Below are 5,370 nucleotides of genomic sequence, written 5' to 3'. Positions count from 1 at the left end.
AACACCATAGAATCGGTATTCAAATTTTTGAGATCACGAAATATGATTTAAAAAAAAATAAGACATTCACCCTTGCATAATAGGAAGGTAATGGCGGGAATATTAGTAGGGAAACTAATAGGAAGGGAATGGCGTTGATGACCAGGGAAGTTTTACGCCGTTAAACAGAACAGAACAGAACAGGAGCCCATGAGGAGAAAAAATTCAGTTATTCTGCGTCCAATTTTTTATTAATGAAAACTATGTATAATTTCTAGTTAAAATTAACAAGTCTATCAATTATAGTTAGGAGGAATCAAAAATGGTGGGGGAATAATAAGTTTCAAGAATATTTTTTCGTTCAAAGTCTATCAGAGAGAAATGCTTTATTTTGCGATGCAGCTCAAATACATTGGGTTGCTGTAATACACAGTGTACCCATCAATCCATGATCGGACATATATACACTACAATATATTAACATTTTTTAGTTTTTCTAACAATTATCATCTTCCTATACATATGTTCGTTTTCGCACAAAGCCAAATAACAACTTAACAATTACATCCGATTCATTATTCCTCCTGTTTCACTCCTTCATACCTCTCCTCTCAAGTGATCCACAACAAACATTCGATCAATTGGGCAAATCTGCTATAATCATCAGTGGACAGCAACAGAACAATCAGAGCAGTAGAACAGTTTACTAAAAAAAAAAAAAAAAATTTAAAAAGAACTAATACATAAATTTGAAAAAAACAACAACATATAAATTAGAACACACAAATAAATAGGTTAAAACAAAAGAAATAAAATTAAAGCGAGTTTAATTTGCTATAAAGCAGTTGATGGCGTTTATATTCTTAAAAGTAGTAGTTTTCATTATGTTTGCTAAAATAAATAAATTTCTAGTTCATCAGACAAAATTTCATAGGCGAAACTCATATTCATAAGTGAATATCATAAAAACTACTATCCCTATGAAGATAAGTGTCATATATTAGTGTCATAAACTACTTTATAGTAAGTTAAATTTCCTTTATTTTGAGTGTTGACGGACATATGTGCGTCTTATGGGTCTAGAGATATACTTTTTCAAAAATTCCAACATTTTATACGAACAACTAGAAATTAACAGTTTGTGAGTTTGTTTCGTCAAATATCATAAAAACTACTACTCCTACAAAGATAATCATTATTAACTATTTTACAGTAAATTTAACTAGCTTTAATTTGAGTGCTGGCAGACATCTGTACGTCCTATGGTTTCTGAAATAAAGTTTTTCATAAATCAGACTTATTGTCCGAACAACTATAAATCAATTTATTTTAGGAAATATCATATTCCTGCGAAGGTAAAGGTCATAAACTACTTTATAGTACGTTAAACTACCTTAATTTGTGTTCTAATAGACGTCTATATGTCACATACTTTCTGAGATATAGATTTTTCAAAATAAATTAACTAACTACTAATCTTTCTGTAGATTTTTAAGAAATGTTGATCTTTAAAAAGCTCTATCTAGAGAACTATTAGAGTTAAATAGCTCTATTAGGGCTAATATCTCAGAAAATTTACTCTGCTTTAAATAATGTTCTTTTAGATTTTCTAGTGTTGTTTGTAGTTTTTTAAGATAAAAAGCTGAATGAAAAATTAATGTTTTGAAACAGCCACCATTTTTTATTCCCTAACCTATACGTAAAATCAATTTTAAGTATATATTTAGTGTAATGATGCTTTTTTTAAAAAAAATGTATCTCGGAAACTATTGAACAGCTCTAATCTAGTTTAAAATATGTTGTATTAGGTTTTCTAATGTTGCAGGTAGTTTCAAAGATATAGAGCTCGGAATAAGAATGAATTTTCTTAACATAATAAAATAGCCGCCATTTTGTATTCCCTCTATCTATACTTGGCAGACTCATAAATTTTCACAAATAATTATACGTAGTTTTCATTAAAGTAATAAACAATTGGATGAAATAAAAGTCTCTTTTCTACCAGGCTCTTATACTAGGGGAAGAGTTTACTTTTTTCATTAAGTGGCGGTCTCACAAAATGCAAAACTTGACCCCCCACCATGGTTAGAATAGGTTGGTCACCTGTAGATAACTAGGCAAACTACACCTTCGCTGTGGATTGACTTTAAAAAATATATATATTATTAAAAAAGGATTATATTGTTTTCTAATTATTTAAATTTAGCGCACTTGCTCAGCCTCCACTGGCTCATTACCAGTGATGCGGCGAGAGGGATGGGCTGGGATCTCTTGAGCTCTGTTCTACCCCTCACACGTGGGGGCTAGAGTGGGCTCAGGGATCCTCAGGTCGATTGTGTAAATATTGTATGTATTATTTTATTTATTTATTTTTCATACAGATAGTTTGATTATGTTCATCTTGTTTATTCTTTTGTTTGTATATATTTTCAGAGAGTTGTTTTTTTCTTTTTTTCCGTTTATTTTATTACTTTTATATTTATTTATTTTATTTTAGTATGTATGAGATCATTTATCACTATTACCTATTGCCCACAACTGTGTGGCAGATTGTAATATCTATCAATAAATAAATCTATCAAAAAAAATTATTTAAAAATATAATAAATTATTACAACAAGGTATTTTTTTTTAAATGTACTAAATGATATCCGAATTGTTTTATTTTGAAAAAATATCCGTTCCACTGTACCTTATTGTGAGACAATGTTTTTCAACAGGTATGATTGATTGGCATTTTGACTCGAATGTAATCAGCATGAATTGACCAATGATATTTTATGAAATAGATAAAGAAAGCAAACAATTATCATCTGAATTTGAAGTAGGTGCAGTTTAAATTTAACATCGTCCCTAAATATACTTCCATTAATTATTGGAAAACACCTTAATTTTCTCTTTAAAAAAATCGCTCTCATGATAGAGAATAAGGTAACTATACTTATTTTATGAGCTATTGTTAATATAAAAGAAAATTTGCTCTTTTTTATATATGGTATTTATTATTATTATTATTATTTTTAATAAAATCAAATCAACTAATGATGAAACTCCTACGCGGCCTTAATCTGTTTTTAGGAAAACACATAACCCACTTACTCCGTAGCGTTCTGAGAAAAAAGGTAAGTAGGCTTCAGTTAACGATTTTTAAAACTTTGCTAGGAAAACTCGCCTTTGGTTTCTCTGTACCGTGGCCTAATTGATGTTTTTACAAGTCACATCTTTTTGTAATCAGTTTTGTTTTACTAAATTTTATTTTTTGGAAATTACTTGCAGCACTCTATTTATTTAACATGCGGCCAAGAGAAGGGAATGCGGAAGTTCGGTTGCTAAAATCTGTCCGATTGGCTGAGTTTGGAATTCTCGTGCGTGATTAGTTTCCGGAGCCGGACTTGAATTTCCACTCTTTTCTTTAGGACGGGTGCAAGACATTCGTTAAATAGGAGTCATCAAGTTTGACTTGAAGCCGATATCAGCCGAGAGCTGGGTTTACACACACAGATATTTTTTGTTTTTTTTATTTAATACCAGGCCAATCTGGACAAAAGGAGTTGAGCTTTGGGGCTCCACTAAACCTTCGAATTCCTCTCGTATCCAATCATTGCAATTCAAAATCCTTCGTAAAATTCTCAATGCTCCTTACTTTGTCACAAATAAAATCATACAGAAAGATCTTAATGTTTCTATGTAACCGATCTAACCCGAACCAGATATCACTCCTTCCATTATAAACTTTTTAACCACCCAAACCCACTAGTTTCTAACCTTCCTTCCTCTTTCATTCCTGACAATCCTTTGAGGAGCCTGAAAAGAAGATGGCCACGAGACCTGCTAATATAAAATGCCATTAGAGTGCTACCAATGGGTAGTTTCTCTACACGCCTGTAACACTCCAATTTAACTGAGATCAAATTTACTAAATATATTATAATGTACAGATGTAAATAGCAATAAATAAATAATTAATTTTTTTTTTTTTTTAGAAACTGATTATGGGAGTATAGTCTAGTGGAAACACATGCGTTGATTGCGCAATTTGTCTGGAGGAGAGTAATTTATAAGATCCATTTCCTGTAAGTTCTCATTGCATTTTGTATTGTTCTTGTAATTGATTTGATTCTAGTTTATTATATCTTTTATAATTTTTCACATGTTCTATTTAAACCTTTTTATCTTTAGAATGGATTATTTTAAATACTTCGAAATGATATCTAAAATTTTAATATTAGGAAATTCCGAAAATCTCAAAATATACTAGCAGATCATTTAAATTTACGTAGTTTATTGAAATTTGGAAAGATATATATGCTTCTTATTTAAATGAAAATATAGTGAGAGAAGCTATTTATTGTTAGTTTATGCATAAATTTGCCATTTACTTGGAACAGGAATGCTGTAGCTATTAATATGCTGGAACTAGCTGATAGTTTTATTTGTAAGTAAAATTGGTATTCACTTCGATCTGTATATGTTTAATTAATGTAAAATAATGTAAATGACATTAATTAGTGATTACGGATTAGCTGAATCCCAAATTACTTATAATAAAGTTGTACTAAAACTTTGTAATACGTTATAAAAGGTGTGTATGTTTGTGTAATTATTTTGTTATGTATACAAACATATACTTTAGTTTTAACGAATTTGATGATATAATAGATTTATTGAATGCATCTAAAAGAAATTTCAGACAATTCCTGATATAATTGAAAATGGAATCACTTTCTATTGAATTTTTAGAAAGATTAAATAGTTATTATTACAAAGATCTATATATGGATAGCATATACAATTACTTCAAATTCAAAAATTTTATGTTGCAAGAAAAAAAATTGAAAATAGCTAAAATCATGCATTTGAATCAGCTCAAATTTAATACTTATTTTATTACAATAACTAGAAAAAACAAAACAAAAAAAAACGAACAGATCCATTTAAAATAAAGTATTAACAACGCCAAGCGACACACTTCAGAACAACCATAATCAATTTAATGCACAATATTAAAAATCTGTTCATACAAATACAAATGATTTGCACCATTAAATCCAAATAAAATAGAACACTCCATACTCCCATATGAAATTACACAAATTTAGGAAAGCATTTTTACTAGCAACGTATTATATATAATAAACCTGATATTATTACATCTTTATTTCATGAATTAATGTAATTTACTGTTATCAAATAATTGTTTGTTTTTTTTTCAATTTTATTTTATTTATATTGTTTTTATTATAATATTGCTATCATGTCAGGTGATATATTCTAATACAGAAATATTGCTGGGGTCAGTAAGTATGAATAGGCAAACATCACCATCGCTGTGGATTGTACCAGGGTATTCAAAAAGTCCTGTCGTTTTTCGTTTGTTCGTTGTTTATTTTG

At 29.3% G+C, this 5,370-nt stretch overlaps 2 protein-coding genes across 6 annotated transcripts in view; both read left to right on the top strand.

The window, feature by feature from the left end:
- Window positions 1-5,370, top strand: part of LOC106680078 (uncharacterized) — a 280,185-nt gene that overhangs the window by 162,661 nt on the left and 112,154 nt on the right. For 4 of the 5 annotated variants that reach the window (XM_014419552.2, XM_014419547.2, XM_014419550.2 and 1 more), the window contains exon 2: window positions 3,963-4,052. The exons of the other annotated variant lie outside the window; for it this stretch is intronic. The gene's annotated coding sequence lies outside the window, so the exon portion shown is untranslated. The remainder of the gene's footprint in view (window positions 1-3,962; window positions 4,053-5,370) is intronic. 5 annotated transcript variants of the gene reach the window in all.
- The window catches only part of LOC136795752 (uncharacterized), a 10,862-nt gene that overhangs the window by 1,950 nt on the left and 3,542 nt on the right, over window positions 1-5,370 (top strand). The window lies entirely within an intron of this gene.

The sequence above is a fragment of the Halyomorpha halys genome, unplaced genomic scaffold, assembly GCF_000696795.3.
Source record: "Halyomorpha halys isolate HHAL.00 unplaced genomic scaffold, Hhal_1.1 Scaffold241.1, whole genome shotgun sequence".
NCBI lineage: Eukaryota > Metazoa > Arthropoda > Insecta > Hemiptera > Pentatomidae > Halyomorpha > Halyomorpha halys.
This window is presented reverse-complemented; position numbering and strand designations above follow the sequence as displayed.